Source organism: Phoca vitulina, unplaced genomic scaffold (genome assembly GCF_004348235.1).
Source record: "Phoca vitulina isolate PV1807 unplaced genomic scaffold, GSC_HSeal_1.0 scaffold50, whole genome shotgun sequence".
In the NCBI taxonomy this organism is placed as follows: domain Eukaryota; kingdom Metazoa; phylum Chordata; class Mammalia; order Carnivora; family Phocidae; genus Phoca; species Phoca vitulina.
In genome coordinates, this window is record NW_022589753.1 from 11,595,224 (window position 1) to 11,617,158 (window position 21,935).

Sequence of the window (21,935 nt, forward strand, 5' to 3'; positions counted from 1 at the left end):
GACAGGAAGGCTGTAGGTGGGGCAGGTGGTGGGTGAGGACAGTGATTTGGTTTAGACAAGTTAAGTTTGGGGGGACTGTTAAGACATCCAAGTGGGGACGTCAAGGATGCAGTTGGCCTGCAGACGAGTGCATAGAAGTCAAGGCGGGACTCAGTCGGGAGCCTTCAGCGTGCACGTAACATTCAAGGTCATGAGGCTGGATGGAGAAGAGTGGGAGTGGCTATAGCTTTGTCTGGACTCTTTCTACACTTTGGGAGTGTGGATTCTCTTCGTTCTTTTTTTTTTTTAAGTGGGGGAGGGGCAGAGGGAGAAAGAATCTTAAGCAGGCTCCACGCCCAGCACGGAGCCGGAGCTGGAGCCGGACTCAGGGCTCGATCTCATGACCTGAGCTGAAATCAAGAGTCAGACACTTACCTGACTGAGCCACCCAGGCGCCCTGATTCTTTTCACTCTTAAGTGGATTTGAAGTACAGAACCTTCGTGCCCCTTGGTTTAGGCTTATTATTTACCACCACTGATCTTACTAATTCTAGGTCTTACATACAGCTTTTTAAAAAAAAATAGTGGTAAAATGCACATAACATAAAATTGATCATTGTACCCATTGTAAGTATGCAGTCAAGCGGCATTTAGTTCACTGCGAATATTGTGCAACCATCACCCCTGTGCATTCCTGGAACTTTTGCTCATCCCAAACAAAAACCCTGCGCCTGTTAAACAACAACTCCCCAGTCCTGCTTTTTCCTGGTCCTTAAACAGATGGTTTCAGTCCTCCCTCTTCATAATCACATTTCTACTTTCTGTCTCTATGAATGTGCTTGTTTTAGGTCCCTTGTATAAATGGAATCATGCAATATTTGTGCTTTTGTGTCTGGCTTATTTCACTTAGCATAACATCCTCAAGGTTCATCCATGTTGTAGCCTGTCAGTGCTTTCATTATTTTTTTTTTAAACATCTTTGACTAATTAATACAAACCTCTTATATTGAGTCCTGTTTCGAAGAGGAGTTCCTTGCTTCTGAGCGGTCTCAGTGACTCAGCCTTGTGTTCCAGAACATTCCTGGTCTGTGCATCTGGGAAGCCGTAAGAGCTTGAGGAAGTGCTCCTTCAGCCCATGCAGCCCCCTTCTTATTTGTGCAACTAGCAAAATAGTGACAATGATAATAAATAGCTGGATGATTGACTCTCTAATGTGATCTGATGGATTTTCTGATATTATGGCATTTTTAATCGGAGGATAAGGTGATCTCATTTGAAATCGATAGAAAACCTTAAAAAGTGACAGCTTATAGGTAGCAGTTGTGTCAGAATAGATCCTTCCGGAAATGGGATGAGAGGTATTTCTGGAGAGCATAATTTTACAGCTTGCTCATTTGACAAATTGCTAAGATTGGGGGCCAGTCCTGTAATGTTTGCCTGTTGCGTTGAGGCATTTGTGGTGTTACTCGCCATATCTCCTAAATAAGCTCTTGACTGCTAGTTAAAAGCAGTATTTGTGGCAGGGAGTGCATTGAGGGAGAACCTGGCCCTCCTTTGGGGAGGAGTTAAGTCCACTGAAAGCTCAGTTGACATGTGAACAAGGCATTGTTTGTCCAACCAACATTGAGTTTTCTAGGCAAGGCTCAGTAATGTTCTTTACTGTGGTGGCAGAGAATGATGGAGAGTAGAATGAAAATTAATTTTCAGCTTCACTTGAAGACTGGCAATTGCAAAAAAAAAAATCTTTGTCAAAAAAAATTATTATTATTTTTTTTTTTTTTGAGAAGAAAGTTAGAGGCAAGAGGTTGTTTTCAGGACCCAGCCCTGAGCTAGTAGTTTCAGGTAGAGTTTTCACGTCACTTCCCAGAGCTCATTGAGTCACCCCAGCAGTGCTGAAAACGGTCCACTATAAGGAGTTGAAAAGGAAGATCAAAAGTATCCATCGTTCTCTCCTTTCGAACTGTGGTTAGTTTTGGGTCTGGTGCTAGGTTTTTAAATTTTTCTTTTTTCTCTTTTTATGTAACCATCTAGTGGGCAAGGGATGAAATTAATATATCTGGGAGATTGGAGGGGACTTTGCTTTGGGCTCCATGAATGCTGAGGACTTTTCATTTTTGCCCATTAGCTGTAAGGGCAACGGCAGCCCGTACTGAGGGGGTTCCGGAGGCCAAGGATCGCCACGGCCTTAGTAGCAAGCTTGGTGAGAACTTGTAGGCCACATCAAAGCAATATTTGACTCTCGGTTTGTTTTTCTATAAAATGGAAATAATGATACTTCATCGAAATTAAATGAAACCCCTTAACTCTTAATTTTCTTCTTGATTAAGGCTTGTGCAAGGAGGAAGTTTGAAAAGAATATGCCCTTGTTACCTGTCTGCCCCACTTTGTCCTGCCAAAGCCCCCGTGAGTCCCTGGATGGCTTCCAGGGCTCAGTGATTATGTATCTTATCAAGCAAGCATTGGTAGGCTTTTTTTCAAGACGTCCTGGCCAGCTGATTGTTAAGTCTTGCCCTGCAGAGGCGGTGTCCACACCATTGGGTGTATCTGCTTAAGGACTCATGGCTGGTGCCTAGCTCATGGCTACAATAGGAAGGTACCTACATTCTTTGAACAGTAGGTGAATCAGCTCAGGAAAGGGCCTAAACTCTTGTCCAGCTGAATTATTATCTACTTGTTCTGGACTATAAATAATGCTGTGACATGCATTTAATCCTATTTGAGTTCCAGGGTTGGTTCTGCTTTTCTATCTTGATTCCCTTGGGCTGTCTCTGGGAAATTAGTAACCAAGTTGACCTTCATCTTTTAATTTAGCTCAGGAGCCCTAGGCTGTATCTGATTGGTGTATCAGGAGGGGTGAGATCTAGGCTCCCTTCCAATGTCATCTGATTCTCTACTTTGCTATTTTCCTGTGCTCTGAAGAAATAAAATTTATTTACTCTGTGTCTGAAGGTGGAAAATAGCTCTTTTTAAAAAAATTGCTATTTTTAAAATTTATTTATTTAATTTTTTTTCTTAAGATTTTATTTATCTGACAGAGAGAGAGATCACAAGCAGGGGGTGGGGGCGAGGAGATGCAGGGCTCGATCCCAGGACCCCGGGACCACGATCCAGGCCAAAGGCAGATGCCCAATCAACTGAGCCACCCAGGCGCCCCTAAAATTTATTTATTTTTAAGTACTCTCTATGCCCAGTGTGGGGCTTGAACTCACAACGCCGACAGTAAGAATCGCACGCTCTTCCAACTGAGCCAGCCAGGCGCCCCAAGATGGAAAATATCTTTTAGAACACCTGCTTATGACCTAAAAGATATTTCGCCTATCACGTTAGCCAAATCTATATGGAATTTTGCAGGACATAACTCTTATTTTGTATTGCATTCTGGTTATATTTAAATTTTGTTTTATCCATTCAGCTGCATAATAAAAAAGCAGTCTCCTCCCTTTCCCTACGGAGAGAGTTCCACTTAAGAAATCAGAAATAGATCGAGTAAGAATCAAGGAAGCCTTACTTTAACATCATTGCCAAGAAGTGTGTGCACCTAGCATTAGGGATCAGAGATCGGTGTTCACAGTCTAAGTGGTATGAAAGGGGATTAAAAATTAGAAATAATAGTGCATATTAGCCTGAATTGTCTGTGGATTAAAGAGCAGTGCTGTTCGGGAAGTGCTGCCTTGGGGAAACTGCTATTGGGTGCGGTGCTAGGCGGTGGTGGGAGGGGGGCGGGATGGATGGCATGATGCATGTTTTACCGGACGCAGTGTTACCTTAGGGCTGGGCTCTGGGGAGGGAGAGTCAGACTTCTCATACCACGGAGGAACTTGTGTTTTAGTTGAGTGTGGGTCATCTATGCACAGCAGCTCGTTTGGTTATGACCACCTTTGAAGCCCTGTGGTTCCTTTCTAGCCCATGCTCACCACATGGCATCAGAAAGTTGTAGCGCTCTCTGGCTAACACTCTAAGCTTCTTCTGAAAAGGCTGCGTGCAGACAGAGAAGTCAGCAAAACCCTAGCGCCTCTTAAAAGATAGGCACACACCTCATCGGGTGGTATTCGAATGCCCTGGTCCCATAATTTGAGGATGATGATGCCTTTATGTAGGTAGAGGAATACAGAAGTAATTCTCTGCTTCTCAGAATGCCTCCCCTTCATTTTCACTCACCAGAAAGCAGCAGGTACTCATCACCGTAAACGCAGAGGATGAATGCCATTTAACCTTGTTCTTCTAAAGAGTGAGAACACTCACTGTGTAGTGCTTCCTTTTCCTCCCCCAGCGTGGGCTGCCACAGCTGCTCACTGTCTCTTATCCGGTGGTGCATCTCCTCCCTTCAGCCAGCTTCTTAGTAGTTTAGCTGTGTGCTACTCTAGGCCTGGCGCCACGGGGACTTCGCACACTTTGCAGTCAGTGCACATCTGCCAGGTGCAAACAGTGTTGCCCGTAAGAGCAACGGGACTTCTTCAAGGAGGAGGAGATCATTTGGCAGGTTCATCTGTGCTGGGTCTGGAAGGTACCCATTCATCCTTCTCTCTCTCTGTTTGACAAGGTTAGTATCTTCAATCAATAGCTTAACTTCATCTCTGCTTTTATTACCACTCCCAGCATAAATGATTTAGCACAGACGCAGACATAATCTCATAAAATTACTTGGTTGTTAGTGTCCTGCTGTGAGCATCATTTTCTTGAGTGTGTTGTGCTCTGGCCGCAAATTAGCAAAAGACACTTCAAGAAAATCTGTGGGTCCATTTAGAGAGGTTTAGTTGATGTTACCTGATCTTTTTTTTTTTTCATTTTCTTTTTATTCTTTTTTTTTTTTTTCTTAAAGTAGGCTCCACGCCCAGTGTGGAGCCCAACATAGGGCTTGAACCTCACAACCCTGAGATCAAGAACTGGCTAAGATCCAGAGTCAGATGCTTAACCGACTGAGCCACCCAGGCGCACCTACTCTTATTCTTATATAGTTCACAGCTTTCCTCGAACAATTTTTTTTTTTTTTTAAGTTTCTCTTTTTACCTGATAATAACCCCTCAAAAATTTCTCAGTGGCCTGGTCATTTTATGAGCAGGGATCCAGAAAATGCCAAGCTTTGTTTGGGGGGCTGGATTTGGAGGAGAGGGGAGTCTTCTCTAACCAGAAGACTCCAGGCCTGTAGTCGTTTAAGAATTGGATTTTTTTAGGGTGGCATAGTACAGTGACCCTGCTCTAAAGGTAAAATCACTCATCCCCTTAATAATTTGCCAGATTGTTGAAGTAAAGTCTAGAGCAAAAAATTATGCTCCCTTTTAACAGTGATCTAATTGTAAAAATCACAGGTGGCTACTGACAGTTTATGAACGTTAGGCATTTGCTGATTTTCAAAATAACTGTGGGAAAGGAAAATCCAAGGTGAGAAGAGAAACTAAAAATCATACAGCCACATTATTGGGTGTTGGGGTCTTCAGACAGCAAAAGAAGCAAAACAGAGTACAGACACAGGAGGTTAGCTCGCGTGGTTATACTAGTTCAAGTTCGGCCTCCCTGTACACGGAGCCCCTAGAGCATTGATTGCGGTAGCTTATTGGTCAGGGGCCCCTGCCGACAAACCCACAGGGTCCTACAGCAACTTGGAAGCCTGGAGAGTCTAGGTCTTGGGCGTGGTGGGAGATGTTAATTGGCCTCTGAGTGAACTGGGTATACTGCTAGGATTCTTATCCCTTGATAAACTTATTCCCTCCGGCAGTCTTGTTAATATTTAAAAATAGTGCTAAATCTATTACAAAGCACCATAATTTAATTTTTGTGGCATTTCAGTGCTCTGTGGTTGTCAGCCCAGAGTCGTCTAAAAAGTCTTTGGGCATACTGAGTTTTAACTCTTAACCTATAAAAGGTTTTTTTGTTTTTGTTTCTTGATTGTGGGGTGTGCAGTCCTAGGAATTTTTGTCTGAGAGTAAGGTCAGCCTCAGGAATTTTTAGTTACTTTCCTTTCGGTAAACCTGCAGATGTAATTTTGAAAGGGAGCAGCAAACAAGCCAAGCTAGGAATGCTACTTGCTAAGAGAGAGGGTGTGGCGTTCGCTGGCATCTTCTCCGTTCCCCCTCCCTTTTCATCCTGAGCACATGCTTTTGTTGTGATGGTTGATTTTTCCTGGAACTTTTTCCTTGTCTTAATCTTGGGTTTTGTGTCTTTAAGTTCCAGGCAAGAGGAGCAATGTTGTCTGAGATCTTGGCTGGTTGCAGAGAGTTGCTGATGCCCATCGAGGGTGGGATTGGGGAGTGGCAAGATAAGAAATTGCAGAGACAGGCCAGGTTTCATGGACTCTGTAAGTTATGCTATGCAAGAGGAATTTGAACTTGACCTTGACAGCAGTGGAAAGCCATTCAAATATAAATTGAGGGAGCAACAGGAAAATTTATTTGTAATTTCTCTTCAGTTCTCCTATGAAATTATATGAAAAGAGTAAATGCAGTTCTTGGTTTCAGAAACAAAATAATTTTTTGTTGGCATAGAATAGCCACCGAATGCTTTAACTTCTTATGTAAACATTACTTAGGTATTTACTCCCCGTATTACAATTTGTGATCCACTTACAGGATTCTTAGTATGGTATTAATATACTTTAATTTAGATTTAGTTGGCAATTTAGATAGCATCCAAAATCAAACTTTTCCCCCAGCTTTTTATTATGAAAAAAATTTAAACCTACAGAAAAAGTTAAAAGAATAACACAGTATACACATTACCCTTCATCTAGGGTCAACAGTTATTACCATTTTGCTTTATTTATTTTAACTCCGGCTCCCCCCCCACCCCAGCCATGTGAAATTAAACTGTAGATACAGCAAGACATTTAACGTCTAAATGCATCAGCACACATCTCTTAAAAATGACAAGGATTGGGGTGCCTGGTTGGCTCAGTCGGTGGAGCATGCAGTTATTTATCTTGGGGTTGTGAGTTCAAGCCCCACATTGGGTGTAGAAATTGCTTAAAAATAAAATCTTTAAAAAAAATGATAGACATAACCACAATACTGTTATTGAAATTAACAGTACTTTGAAAATATCTTCTGATATCCAGACCATATCCAAATTTCCCAAGTGGTGCTCAAAGTGTTATTTATAGCCACCCTCCCCTCAAATCACATACTATATTTGAGTTTGTCTCTTTGGTCTCAGTCTGTAACTGCCTTCCCGCCCCTCCCCATACTCCTCATTATAGTAACTTTTTGAAGAGACCAGGCCAGTTGTTATAGAATGTTCTACATTCTGGAATTGCTTGGTGTCAGTTTGATGTGTTTTTTAATCCCCTGAATTTTTCTAAACTGGGAGACAGTTCTGAAAGCTTGATTAGATTGAGGTTACAAGTTTCTGGCAAGAATATTCTGAAGGTAATGTCAGCTAGTTCCAGTGTTAGGGATGCCCAGCTTGATCCCTTGGTCAAGGGGTGCCTGTCTGAATTCTCCATTGTAACGTACATTTTCCCCTTTGCAATCAAGTAATCTGTGGGAAGAATTTTTTTTTAATGTTTAGGAATAGTCTTACAAGTTCTGACCATGCATTACGCTTTCCAGGATTCTCTTGGTTGGCCCTTCTGTTTCTGTGGACTTGGTAGGTCTTGCATTGCTTAAACATGTGAACATCACTTAGCTAAAGAAAGAAATGCTAATGTCTGAATATCCTGGATCAAGTGAAAGACAAAGCAATATAAGAGATGAGAGAAAATGAGTCCAGTGCTTTGCATGGCTCAGAGGACCCCTTTCTAGGACAATTTCATGTCTGCTAAGGACAAACCATCTGGTCTGGAGGAAGGGTTCATACCTATGGGGTGTCAAGGGAAGATCTTTCTTTGCTAAGTGTTTATGCCGAGAGTCAAGACATTTTCAAGTGCTTTCTCTGGTAATTTTTGCCTTTCTATGGAAATGATGGCTCTGATTTCATGTGTCTGACAGTGTAAGTGTTAATCTCAGCTAGAATGATGCCTTTTGGAAACAAATTCCTAAAGAGTAGATAACCCTATTAGTGTGTTACAGTCTTCCAGGCTAATAGTAATATGATTATAATATATTATCCCCATAGGACATGGAGAATAATCTCCTTTCCAAAAGAGGATCAGGAGGGAGGCCAAAGAACTGTCAGTGGATGAATACTTTGGGATTGTGGGCTAGGTAGAGGAAGCTTGCTTGGTGAGGTTTTAACTAGAAAGATCAGAAGTTTTAGGATAATTGTGAATCATTTGGGTGTAGGTGAAGGTGGAATAATGGTTTAAGATCAGGGAAATTAGCTGGAGCAATAAAGAGTGAGGGGCTAATAAGGCAAAAGCTCGGTTGTGTTCTTGTACCGCCTGCTTCTCCCCCCCCCCCCATTAAAATGTATGATTGCTTTAAAAAATGAAAAGAAAGAGGGGCGCCTGGGTGGTTCAGTCGGTTAAGCATCCGAGTCTTGGTTTTGGCTCAGGTCATGATCTCATGGTCAGAGATGGAGCCCTGCTTTAGCTCCCGCTCAGCGCAGAACCTGCTTGAGATTCCCTCTCCCTGTCTGCCCCTCACCCCTTGAGCACGTGTTCGCTCGCTCACTGTCTTTCTCTCTCAAGTAAATAATCTTTAAAAAAAAAAATGAAAAGAAAGAAAAAGACCATGTTTGAAGGCAGCATTCCTAGAGTGTGTTCATAGATATTCAGTGGGTGCTATGTGAAAAAGGCATTCTCAGTAACTCTGAAAACTTCAAAATTTGGGGTCGGTTCAAACAGATTTGGTTACTGCAAGAGCTTTCACTATTGGAACAGAGAACTTCTTTCTTATACAAAGATTTTTCTGATGGCTATGGAAATGCTGCATTGTAACAAAGAAAAAGTGCAGATGACCCCATAATTCTAAGCAGAGATGGCACTGAACATTTAAAAAATTGTTTTATGCGTATATATTCCTCTGTGTCTTTTTCTTTAATCCAAATGTGGTATACTATATACATTCTTCTACAGGATGATTTTTTAGATGAAGTAATGATTGCTTAGATTTCCATGGCGTGACTTTGCCATAATTTTTGTCCCTAGTCCCTTTTGTTGTACATTTAGGTAGGTTTGTGGTTTTGCTTTTATAAATAGTACCGAGATAAACATCCTTGAACACACTTATTTATCCAGTTATTTCTATAGGACGAATACCTGAAAGTGGTAACTGTTGGGTTAGAGTGTGAGCATTTCATTTTGATATACATTGCCAGATGGCCCTCTAAGGGTTGGTTATCCCAATTTATGTTCCTTTCAGCAGGCATGAGATACCTATTTCCCTGCATCCTCACCAACATTCATTATTATCAGTCCCTTTTTTATTTTTTATTAAGTAGGCTCCATGCCCAGTCTGGAACCCAACACAGGGCTTGAACTCTCAACCCTGAGCAGAAATGGAGAGTCAGAAGCCTAACTGACTGAACCACCCAGACACCCCCATTATTATCAGTCTTTTGAAAATGCAAGCAACTTCTAGCTTCATCTTTGCTATAGAATTGCATTCTTTTAAATCATCACTAAATTATAATTTTTTAGCATGGTAAGAGAGGAAATACAGAGAATTAGAAGCCCTTTTATGATCCTTGTTCATTGTAGGTAGCTCCAGTATAATATCCTGACCAACTTGTTTGGAGAAGGAGGTGGCTCTGGGAATGTGCTTTCCCATCCATTCAGGTGCCCTCCAGCTTTATCACGAAGGGGCCTGAAGCACCATTGTTCTAGAAATGAAGGCCAATAGTGTAGGACAGTCAAACCCTAACCAGCTATGGAAAAGGAGAGGAGAGAAGGCAGACAACCGTAAATCTGAGGTGTATGTAGGCCAGTTTTTCCAAAGCGAAGAAAGGAGAAAACACACTTAGAATTGTGAGATTTTGAACGTAAGGAGGCTTGGCAGTTCAGTGATCCTCAAGGTCCAAAGGGAAGGGAGAAGAATCAGAAGGTTTCAGTATTATATAACCTTATATTTTGAATGCATGTAGTGTAATTTTATCCGCAGATCTCCTGTGTATCAGTGATGGGGGTTGAGGCTTGGTTGGAAAGATGGAGAAAACCACACGCAGTTCAACATGAATGTTGTAAAGATGGGACGGCCGAGGTCCAGAGACCACAGAGCCAGCCAGGGCGGTACTCAAAACCAGTGTTGTTGACCTCCCCAGTCGAGGAGTTTCCTCTCCACCATATTCCTTGGAAGGCAGATTTTTATGAGGGGTTTCTTTTTTTTAAAGATTTTATTTATTTATTTGACAGAGAGAGACACAGTGAGAGAGGGAACACAAGCAGGGGGAGTGGGAGAGGGAGAAGCAGGCTTCCCGCAGAGCAGGGAGCCCTATGCGGGGCTCGATCCCAGGACCCTGGGATCATGACCTGAGCCGAAGGCAGACGCTTAACGAATGAGCCACCCAGGTGCCCCATGAGGGGTTTCTTACTCTTCCTGTCATTTGTGCGGTATACGTATGCTCCATTCCCCAAAGACAGAAAACTAGAACTCCTTGTCAGTATGTAAATTCCTGGATTCAGTAGACATTCCTGGGCTTCAGGGTAGGGAGGACTTGAGGAGTGGCCGTTACTGACCACCTTTCTAGAACAGAATGTTGATGTGGAGATAATTCAAGTATGACAGCTGCATACTTTACATACTTGCTCCTCTTCCCACCCCCAGTCTGACAGCTAAAGAATGAAATTGCGAATGTTTTGTTTATTAATGTCTATTGTCAGATAAATTCGGTCTGGCTGGAGGAATCGTTTATTTATTTTTTTCTGTATTATATATATATTTTTAAAAACTGTTGTAGAGAAAAGTTGTAGAAGCAGAAGAAAGTCAACTCACATACTGTTAACACCTAAGCACATGGGTATCCTTGCTTCTAGTCTTCTTTTGCCTTATGCACGTGCTTATTCTTTAGCACTAGTTACCGTAATATAACAACTTTTTTCATGTTAAGTGTGGTAGTCTGTGCTAGGTGTTCTACATCTGTTACGTTTATGAGGTTTCCTGGCTTTTTAAAGCTATGTAAGATCCTGTCAAGTGTATGTATCACAGTTATCTTATTGTTGCTTTTGAATTGTTTTCCAAGTTTTTGCTTTTAGAAATCATTTAATAAAAGACTGTGCAAAGAATGTCTGCATATTTGGAAGTTTCCTTGAAATTGCTAGATCAGAGGATATGAGCATTTTTATGGCTCTTTGTTGAATTTGCAAACAGTTTTTCCAAAGGGTTATACCAATTTACACTTACACTAGCAAAGTTAGTCAAGTGTATGTTTCACTCTGCCCTTTTCTGGCTGAATCTTTGTGGTGTGGTTGCAGAAAAGCCAACTTCTAGCTTTTGAAAACAGGTCACCTCCACCAAATGGCCATAACAGCATGCTGTGTGCTGAGCTGTAATTCATTAATTTAATAAATAGCTAAGTGTCTACTATTTATCAGACATTATAGATTAAAAAAGAGAAAGACTAAGGCATTCCATACTCTTACAGCTTGCTGAAAGAGCCATGCTCAGATGTATAGGGTCATGGATAAAAGTTTATGTATCAATTGGAAAAGAGTCTGGACCGTTGTAATCCTGGGCGGTGGGATGATATCAGGAAAAGCTATGAAAGGGGCTGTGAAAGCTTAGAATGAGTATGAGCAGGGATCACCAGAGCACAGTCAGACGGAGGAGCAGTTCTGCCTGGCCGTGGGGAGGTGAGGCCCAAGAGGTGGGCAGAACCTTTGTCTGGAGTCAGCTGCCGAAAGCATGTTGCTCGTTGGTCCCAACAGTGACATCTCCACCCTCTCTGAGACTACCCCCCAGGGTAGGGCCAGGGTACCTGCAGGTATTCAATGGGAACAGTGCCAGAAAGGTAATTTCTAGTTTTCTCTGACCCAGGGTTCCATGCAGGTTACACAGTGCAAGATTGGGGCATCCGTGTTGGCTGAGCCCCTTGTGGGTATGTACTTGTGGAGGTTGGTAACCATGCTGTTAAGAATTTGGGGGGAAACAAAGCTAAAGTGACTGCCTTAGGCAGCTCGGCTAGTTAATATCTGTTTAGGCAGAATTTTCATTTCTAATCTCATGTACAGTTTAATAATTTAACAGATAATAGACTAACAGGTCTGTAGAAATGTTTACAGAGTATTTCATAGTTGTTAATTTTTACCACTTTTTTTTTTTTTTTTTTTTTTTTTTTAGCTGGGGGTAATAATAAGGGGGGGTGGAAAAAAGAACCTGTGATCAACTTGGTGGTTTTTCGGCTTCAGATGGGAAGAACTAGGAAAGCAAAAGACTTGTCAAGTGAAATTTTTCCCCCAAAATAATTTTGGGGGTTCCTTACTCTCTTAATGTCTCCCCTGCCAACACCCAGTTTTCTTTAAATACTTTTTGTGTGAAAATTGCCACACAGTTGCTCTTGAACATTAAAATAGATATGCCAAAGGCTATAAATTGCTTGTCAAAAAATTCCTTGCATCTTTTTTTTTTTTTTAGAACGAGCGGGGAGAGGGGGGGATGGGGGGAGAGAGAGAATCTTAATTAAGCAGGCTCCACACCCCAGTGCAGAGGCCCACGCCAGGCTCCATTTCAGGACCCTGAGATCACGACCAGAGCCGAAATCAAGAATCGGAGGCTAAACGGCTGAGCCACCAGGTGCCCCGAAAAAATTCCTTGCATCTTAAAAAAACAAAACAAAACAGAACAGGTTTATTTTCTTTCTTAAATATGTGTCACTGTGCACCCACAACCTTGGATCTTAATATTTCTCAGTGTATAGTGTGAGCCTCCAACATTTTAAGTAGATCTGAAATGCAAAAAAATCAGGATTTACATTAGAGCTTCAAACTTACTACATTTTTATAAAACTTAATAAAATTTTAGGGATGCACCATACTATATATCATGAGCATTGGCATGCACTACTGAAGTGGGATACTGGGAGCCAATCAGGTATAAGATATTGACACTGAGGATCCAGATAAAAGGAATCTGTAAGCAAAGTGTGGGAATAAGAGCTGTGTGTTCAAGGGATTTCTAGGCATTTGAGAACCTGAGAAGATGATGGAACATAGTATTTGTTAAAAACTTGGATTCTGGAGATAAATCTTGGTTACACACAGTCAAGTTACCTTTCCGGGCCTGAGTCCCCACATCTATAAAATGAGGCGGATAACCTACCTTGATTTAGTGTAAGGAGAGAATGAGACAACACAAGTATTTGGGAAAGTGTTGGCACACAGGGGCTCAGTAAATGTATTACTTCCCCCAGGAATCCATCTCCTTATAAGCAGAATCAGTGAATGCATTCTTTACAGAACACCTCCGTGTAGAGCAGCGAACATTGATAATCTCTGTTTTTGGTGGTAGAGATCAGTAATTTTTTCTGGTTCTTGTTTTTCTCAGAAAATATTGGTCAAAAAAGGTAGTGTAGGTTTTGCAGATAGACTCTCGCATGGCAAAACTCAAGTCCAAAACTCCTAAGACACATCTCTCTTCTTTGTTTCCCCTTCATTTGTATTGTATCTTCTATGTGTCTCTTGTATGTGGGGGACGGGAGAGAAAGTGAGCAGCCTTCCTGTTTTCCTCTAGTTATTCCTTTTCTGCTTCTTCTGTTCTCTTTACACTCTCTCTTTCCCCAACCTTTATTTTATTTTGAGAGTGTGGACATCCGAATGGGGTATAACCCTGGTTCATAAGATTTGTTACAGTGTTTTCCTGGAATGTATTTGACACTGTTATAAATCACACATTGTGTGGTCTGTAGGGGGGGACAGAACAGAGATGCCTGGTGTGAGTAAATCCAGGGAAAGAACAGGGAGTCTGGCAACCCACTCGAATGCTAAGCAGCACCTTTGCGGACTGTCAAAAGCCCGCGCCGCACCCCAGCCCTCCCCAGCTGTAGTTAGTATGAGTAGTCTCCAGTTTTCTATCTTGACATCTTCTCTCCATCTGCTGGCTCTAAGATTTGGCAGACAGGAGATTCCTCCTGCTGCTTCACATCGAGGGAAAATACGGCCTTTGGTAAGATTTGGACACCCAACTTTTTTTTTTTTTTTAAGATTTTATTTATTTATTTGACAGAGAGACAGCGAGAGAGGGAACACAAGCAAGGGGAGTGGGAGAGGGAGAAGCAGGCTTCCCGCCGAGCCGGGAGCCTGATGTGGGACTCGATCCCGGGACTCCAGGATCATGACCTGAGCCGAAGGCAGTCGCTTAACCAACTGAGCCACCCAGGCACCCCTGGACACCCAACTTTTAATAACCAAATGGGATTCTGCACACAGAGCCTCAGTCAGTTCATCCAAAGAACTTCCTTCCTTTGATTAAGGAACTTAGGTCTAGATCCTAAAAATATCAGGCCTTTATCTGGAGCCATGAATGTAAGTAGGGGTGAATTTACTTGTTTTAATAACCTACTAGTTGGCTCACTGGAAATCTGATCCTGGACTATTTCTTCAGTGTCAGGCCCCTAAATATAGCACATAAAGCCCTTTATGATCTCGCCCCCTCTGTTTTTCTAGCCTCCTCTCTCGTTTTTGCCATACATACCCTTCAGTCCAGCCATACTGAACTGCTTTTCGATCCTCAAACATGTTTTCTCCCTTGATACCCGTTCGTCCTCATGGGTGCTCTTCCCCAGCCTGTTCTGCACTCTTCTTTCAAGACCCAACCATAGACTCAACTTCTTCTTTTTTTTTTTTCTTTTTAAGATTTTATTTATTTATTTGACAAGAGAGGGAGAGCACAACTAGGCAGTGGGAGAGGGAGAAGCAGACTCCCCGTCGAGCAGGGAGCCTGATGCGGGGCTCGATCCCAGGACCCTGGTATCATGACCTGAGCTGAAGGCAGACGCTTAACTGACTGAGCCACCCAGGCGCCCCTAGACTCAGCCTCTCCTTGAGAGTATTTTCCCTTCCCCGCCCTCACAGTCTGATTTAGGAGCCACTCTGCTGTCCCTTGGAAACATGACTAGTTACAGGTTTCCTTGTCTGGGTCCTGCACTACAGATAATCACAAGGACTGTATCTTATTTATAATTAACTTTTTATCTACAGAGCAGAGGGCAGTTCTTGGCACATAATCCGTGTATAATGAGTGTTTTACCTGGTTTGCCTTTTGTATGTTTCTTTTTATAAAAATGTGTAAGTGTATAAATTTCACCTCATTGCTGAAACAGCACACAGGCGTGTGTGTGCATGCTATTAAGTAAGGCTCTTGGCTTTTTTTTTTCCATTTAACAAGATAATCCTGGAATTCAGTTCACAGATTTTCTTTATTCTTGTGGGGGGGGTAAATTTTATGGAAATATACTTATTAAAGTATTCACAGATAAGTGAACAGCTTGGTGAATTTTTACAAAATGAACACACGTTTGTGTGCCCAAGAAATAAAACAATTACCAGAAGCCCCCTTCCAGCCCCACTGCCCACTCCAAGGATACCTATTTTCCTGACTTCTTACACTATAGACTGGTTGTGCCTGTTTTAGACTTTATGTACATGGAATGATACCGTGTGCTCTTTGGTGTCCTTGTTCCACGTGATGTATGAGAGATCCATTTGTGTGGTTGCATATAGTTATGGTTTGTTCATTCTGGTTGCTGTATAGTATTCCAAGATTCAGATAAGCTACAAATTTTTAATCTGTTTTACTGTAGATGGACTTGTGGGTTCTTTCCAGTTTGGGGCTATTATTAATGGTTCTTCCCTCTTCTTTATGGCCTCATAGTACTCCGTCCATGTGAATATACAATAATTTATTCAACTAGTCTTTTTTGGATAGACATTTAGGTTTTTCCCAGTATTTTTCTGTTACAAATAATGTTGTACAAGGTTTTTTGTTTTTGTTTTTGTTTTAGATTTATTCATTTATTTGAGAGAGAGAACATGCATGAGGGTGGGGAGAGAGGGAGAGGGAGGATCTTTAAGCAGACTCCCCGCTGAGTGGGGAGCCCGATTCAGGGCTCGATCTTATAACCCATGAGATCATGACCTGAGCTGAAACCAAGAGTCAGTTGCTTAACTGACTGAGCCACCCAGGCGCCCCTTTTGTATGAGGTTTTGAATAATCTTGCACATCATATTAAGGAACATGAAAGAAAACCAAACAACTTCGTGAGGAGGGAGAGTACCAGAGAACATATTTTGGGGAAAAAAACTAATCTCTTTGGCAGTTCTGCTCAATTGGTAAAAAGGAATTGCTGAACTTTTCTTAGGAACAGGTTAGTTCAGGGAACAACATTTGGGGTTTCTCTCATAAAGGAGAGGGAGCTAATGTAAGAGAAGGGCTTGGAATCCCATATCTCTGCTTCCTTGGGCACAGCCTAGTTCAGAAGATTCCATTGTTTAGTGTCCTGACTTACTCACTTACTCACATATTGGTTGTGCATCTTCTGGGTTCCAGACACACTCTTCTAGCCACCAGGGGTATAGCTCTTTGCCCTCATGGAGCTCACATTCTTGTAAGGGTGGTAACAGTAGACAAGACAAGTAAGAAAACGTGTAGTATGTCAAATGGGAAAATAAAGCAGGGAAGGCAGATTGGGCTGCGTGTGTATGTGCATGTGTGCGTGTTGGGGGTGTGTGCGTATTGGGGGTAAGACATAGATCTTCATGAGTGGTCAGGAAAAGAAAGTCTTTCTTTTTCTCCTTGTAGTTTACCAAGGCAGATGTAACAAACATGAAGAATACACATGTGTAGGATAAAAAAATTATGCACTCTTTAAGTGTATAGGATCTTGTAATTTTGTCTTTTCCTCAAATTATTTTGCTCCTCATCTGGGATGTCAGATCTCATTATCTTGTGAGGAATTTTTATGAGTCAGAGTCATTTATTAATGTGTGTGTTCGAGTGAAAATCATTTACCTGATTCATATGGATATGGGGGCTGACCAGAATTCTAATGGAGAGGAGAGCGTATGTCTTCTGGTTGGGAGACCCAGGGATTCGCTCCCACAAACGCTCCAGTTAAAGCCATGGCCCAAGGCTGCTTACATTGGCACCTGGATGGAAATTTCCAATTATGCAAACCTGAATGGGGCTTACTTTCCTCCACTACATTATGGTCGTAAGAGATCCCTCAGCCCAGATACTGGGGCTAGATAATAATTATAGTTTCTCATGAAAGTGTAAAAAAGTTATTAGTAAGCCTGAGTTAGTAGTAAATGTTATTTTAGCATTTATCACCCTGCATTATAATTTCTTGTTGTGTCTGTACCTTACTGTGGCCTAGTCCTGCCTGTAAAAAGTACCCAGGAAAGCAGGTGCTCCGTAGATACTTATTGACACGATGGAGGACTTAGCCACTGTGTGCCAATTTAAATTAGGGTTTTTTAGCTGTGATTCAGCCACCATTGATCAAGATCATACTATTGGAAAGTACTGTTTTCCCAAAAGCTCATCAAAATGTTAGGGAACACCTGATTTCACCTCTCTCTGGTTTTTGACTTTGCTGACCATGTGACCTTGGGTAAATGACTTCTGTGACTTCCTTATCTAAATAAAAAAATTGCGATGATATCTACCTCACAAAGATGTGAATTTTAGATGAGATAATTTAGATTGAAAGCAATGTGTGTGTGCATATGCACTTCCTAGTTTAGGCCAGAGCCACACGCTAAATTTAGTGACAGGACTTTTAATGGGGACATTTGTAAGGTCCTATAGTTTGAGCTATATAACCAGCTGCATGAGCACAGAAGAGGAAGGGAGCAGCGTTAGCAGCCCGTATCTGGAAAGATTGAGGATTTTTGACTCCAGCAATCTTCATATGAATCAGTGTGGTGTGACTCCTGTTTGTCAATGACAATTCAGTAATTCCCAGGTGATTACCTGCAGGTAATGGAAAATTCTAAATTCTATTAATAGAAATACCTAAAACAGAATTTCCCAAAGTTCTGCAGAGAATCACTTGTTGTTGCCAGTTATCATCAGAGGAAATGGGGCTGGTTTGGGAAGTGGCCGGTTTTAGATAATTGAACATTGTTGGAGAATTTCTTTGGCCTTGTGTTACCTGCATTGTGAGTCTCCAAGAGGGGGTCGAGGGGACCACTTTGTAACAGATGGAACAGGGTTGCTGGTGGTCCTGCTTGTTTCTGAGCCCATCAAACTGCACCCGGACCGTTTTGTCAGCGTGGCACCACCCTCTGTCAGGTGTAGACTGCCGGGCTTGTATCCAGAGGCCAGCAGCCAGGATGCAGAGGGGCACACAAAGGAAGCAGGGCTGCCTAGCCTTGAGGGGCAGGAGAAGGTTATTAGGTGGGTCGAGGTGAGGGTGCAGGGAGATTGAAAATGCTGTCCTTGGCTATCCTAGGTGGGGGAAAGGGATTTGACTGTTCGTTCAAGAGGTGGAATGAGAACCAGTGGGTAAAAGTGATTGGGAAACATTTTGGACCGAACCCAAAGTAGGATTTTCTAAGAAGATGGCTGTGTTTTACATACTGACTCCGTCTTCTTGGAAGGCACAGTTTTGGGGTTGGTGTGGAAGCATTAAATGGTGGTGAAGGGGCGCCTGGGTGGCTCAGTTGGTTAAGCGACTGCCTTCGGCTCAGGTCATGATCCTGGAGTCCTGGGATCGAGCCCCGTGTCTGGCTCCCTGCTCAGCGGGGAGTCTGCTTCTCCCTCTGGCCCTCCCCCCTCTCATGCTCTCTCTATTTCATTCTCTCTCTCAAATAAACAAATAAAATCTAAAAAATAAAAAAAAAATAAAAAAATAAATGGTGGTGAAAAGTGTCCTTTAAAATCCCATCCAATGCTGAGTCTGTGAATTTGTGATTATTTTCCTTTGTTTGGCAAAATTTATTTCCTCGGCCTTTTATTTTTTTCAGCGTTGTGCTAATTCCCGTAGATAATCAAAAAAAGCATTAATAGGTGGTTTGTGTACGTTTGTTAGTTGAATGGCAAGACCAACACGTGAAGCAGTTGTTAGCCAACTGAGACAAAATACAAACAAGAGGCAAAATTCTGGTAATCTGTAACAGTACCGCAGAAATTCCAGAAGAGGAGGACTGAAGAAGGATGTGAACGGGGGGTTGAAAGTTTAATGAGATTTGCATGGCAGACAGGAGAGCAGAAGCCCCCGGATGGAAGGCTTTTGAGCAGGAGCAGTGTGGATAAATCTGTAATTAAGGAAAATCCATCTGGCAGCTTTGTGGAGGAGATAAAGATTGGAAAGCTGGCTCCTTAGCAGTAATCGTGTAAGCCATGTGGGTTCCTGAAATCTTTGAGGGAGAAGTTGTGGCTATAGCATGGATGAGCAAGGTCTTAAAGCTTAGTCCTTTGAGCACAGGTACACCTGGTGTAGGGTCCATTCTCAGCTGACCTTGGTGAAGCTGCATGGAGAAACTGAAGCCTAGAAATGGACTGTAAGTTGAATAGTATTACTTGTCTCTTAGGAGAATTATGAGAATTAAATGAGATAATAATTAAATGCTCAATGAATGTTACTCATGGTTTATTATGTAGCTGAAGTTCTCTAGAGCCATGGTTCTGGAAGTGTCCTCAGACCCCCCACATTGGTATCACTTGTGAGCTTGCTACAGGTGCAAATTCATGGGCCCCACTTGGGATTCCAGATCAAAGAAAGGGAGAGGGGCCCCTGGGTGGCTCAGTTGGTTGAGCATCCGGCTCTTGGGGTCCTGGGATCAAGCCCCACGTTGCACGGTATGCTCAGTGGGGCATCTGCTTGTCTCCCTCTCCCTTTACCCCTCCCCCTGCTCTCTAAAATAAATTAATAAATCTTTAAAAAGGGGAGGAAGAATTTAAAAGAGGGGCCAATAACAGTGTCCTTACAGAAGATAAACGTACCCAGAAGACTGAAATTTAGGGGAAGGGAAGTAGTATGTTTTTTGCAGGGCCCAGCTAACAGCCTTACATGCAATGTTTAATGAATATTTGTTTTCATATTTTTTTTTTTTTAAAGATTTTATTTATTTAACAGAGAGAGACACAGCGAGAGAGGAAACACAAGCAGGGGGTAGTGGGAGAGGGAGAAGCAGGTTTCCCGCAGAGCAGGGAGCCCGATGTGGGGCTCGATCCCAGGACCCTGGGATCATGACCTGAGCCGAAGGCAGACGCTTAATGACTGAGCCACCCAGGTGCCCCTCATATTTTTTTTTTAAGATTTTATTTGAGAGAGCGAGCGAGCACATGAGCAGGGGCAGAGGGAGAGGGAGAAGCAGGCTCCCCTGCTGAGCAGGGAGTCTGACCCACGGCCTGATCCCAGGACCCTGGGATTGTGACCTGAGCCAAAGGCAGCCGCTTAACCTACTGAGCCACCCAGGCGCCCCATTGTTTTCATATTATTGAAGACAGCTGGTTTAGTATTATGTTGGGGATGGAAGGAAGATTTCAGGGCAGTTATATACAATATGTATAATGTACATATTCTATAGCCCAAATGATAAAAAAATACCATGAAACATTAGAAATTTGATATTGGTTGGAGTTTAAATCTGTTTAGGGATATTTCTAGACTGCCTACCTCCTGTGACCTGTGCTGTCTATCTGCTGTAGATAAAAACTGGGATGTGACTCTTGCTTTCAGAGGCTTCACAGAGTTACACTTTTTTAAGAACTTGAAGCTGTCTTTTCCTATAACTTTTCTGGCCATAGAGAATAAATATTCTATCTGATCTCTTCTCTGCCGCTGTCAGAGGTTAACGTGTGGTTGTCTTCCAGTCGGTTGGTGCAAGGCCTACTCTGAAACCACTTCATTTCTGAAAGCATTATAGACATTAATTTTTTTTTGTTTATTATTTTATGGCTCAGGATATACCTTAGAGATCATTTAAATCCTTTGCAAGATTTTATGTCCCTGTTTAATGTGGGCCACCTGGGGTTTTCATGGAGAATTGTGCCAGTTGGTCTGTCCCCATCCCCAACCCTGTCACAGTTTAAGCACCAAACAGAGTAGCTTGAAATAAAGTAAATTGACGTCTGTGCTTCATCCATTTAGTCATTATTTACTGCCTATTGTGTGCAGGACACTGTGGATAATAATGAGGAAGTGGTGTCAATAAAATATGCCTCGTGGAAGAGCCAGGACAGCCCGAGGCCTCGTGTATCGAGCCTGGCAGAGTGGCCCAGGCGGTTGGCAGCGTACCTGCCTGGGGCCTGGTTGGACGGCAGCCAAGTGTTCAGATGATCTCCAGCACACACCGGAGTTTGGATGTGTAAATGTGCCACCCCTGAGGGACACCCCTCTTCTACAGTGGTGAAGAGAAAAGAGGGTAGATTAGAATGGCTGGTTAAGAAGTTGTGTTTTGATGGGACGCCTGGGTGGCTCAGTCTGTTAAGCATCTGCCTTCAGCTCAGGTCATGATCCCAGGGTCCTGGGATCGAGCCCCGCATAGGGCTCCCCGCTCAGCGGGGAGCCTGCTTCTCCCTCTCCCTCTGCCTGCCGCTCTGCCTACTTGTGCTCTCTCTTTCTCTCTGTCAGATAAATAAAATCTTTTAAAAAAATTATAAAAATTAAGAAAAGTGTTTTGAAACCTTGTAATTTCTTGAAAATGAATGGCATGGTGTTTGAGATGGCAAGGGGGCATACAGGAACCATACTAACTCTTTGTGACTCCCTAGTTTCCCATCTCAGAGACACTTCAGAAAAACACGAGTGGAGATCATTCCCCAGAGATGATGATGACCGGTTAATCTGAATAATTATTTGTTAAGAGTAAATTTTTTGTTTTTTTTGCTTTTATTAAAATATAGTTGAGGGGCGCCTGAATGGCTCAGTCGTTAAGCCTTCGGCTCAGGTCGTGATCCCAGGGTCCTGGGATCGAGCCCCTCATTGGGCTCCCTGCTCCCCCTGCTTGTGTTCCCTCTCGCTGTCTGTCAAATAAATAAGATCTTTAAAAAATAATAATAAAAAAATATAGTTGACATATTTGTCGCAGGTGTGCAATGTAATAGTTCAGTATTTGTATATATTATGAAGGGACTATGTTTCAGTTGACACTTGGATCAAGTTGCGTGTTCTTTTCCCATTGCTTTGGGCTTTCGGGCTGAGGT

General features: G+C 42.5%; 1 protein-coding gene across 1 annotated transcript in view; it reads left to right on the forward strand.

The window, feature by feature from the left end:
• The window catches only part of B4GALT5 (beta-1,4-galactosyltransferase 5), a 75,919-nt gene that overhangs the window by 32,687 nt on the left and 21,297 nt on the right, over window positions 1-21,935 (forward strand). The gene's annotated exons all lie outside the window — the stretch shown is intronic.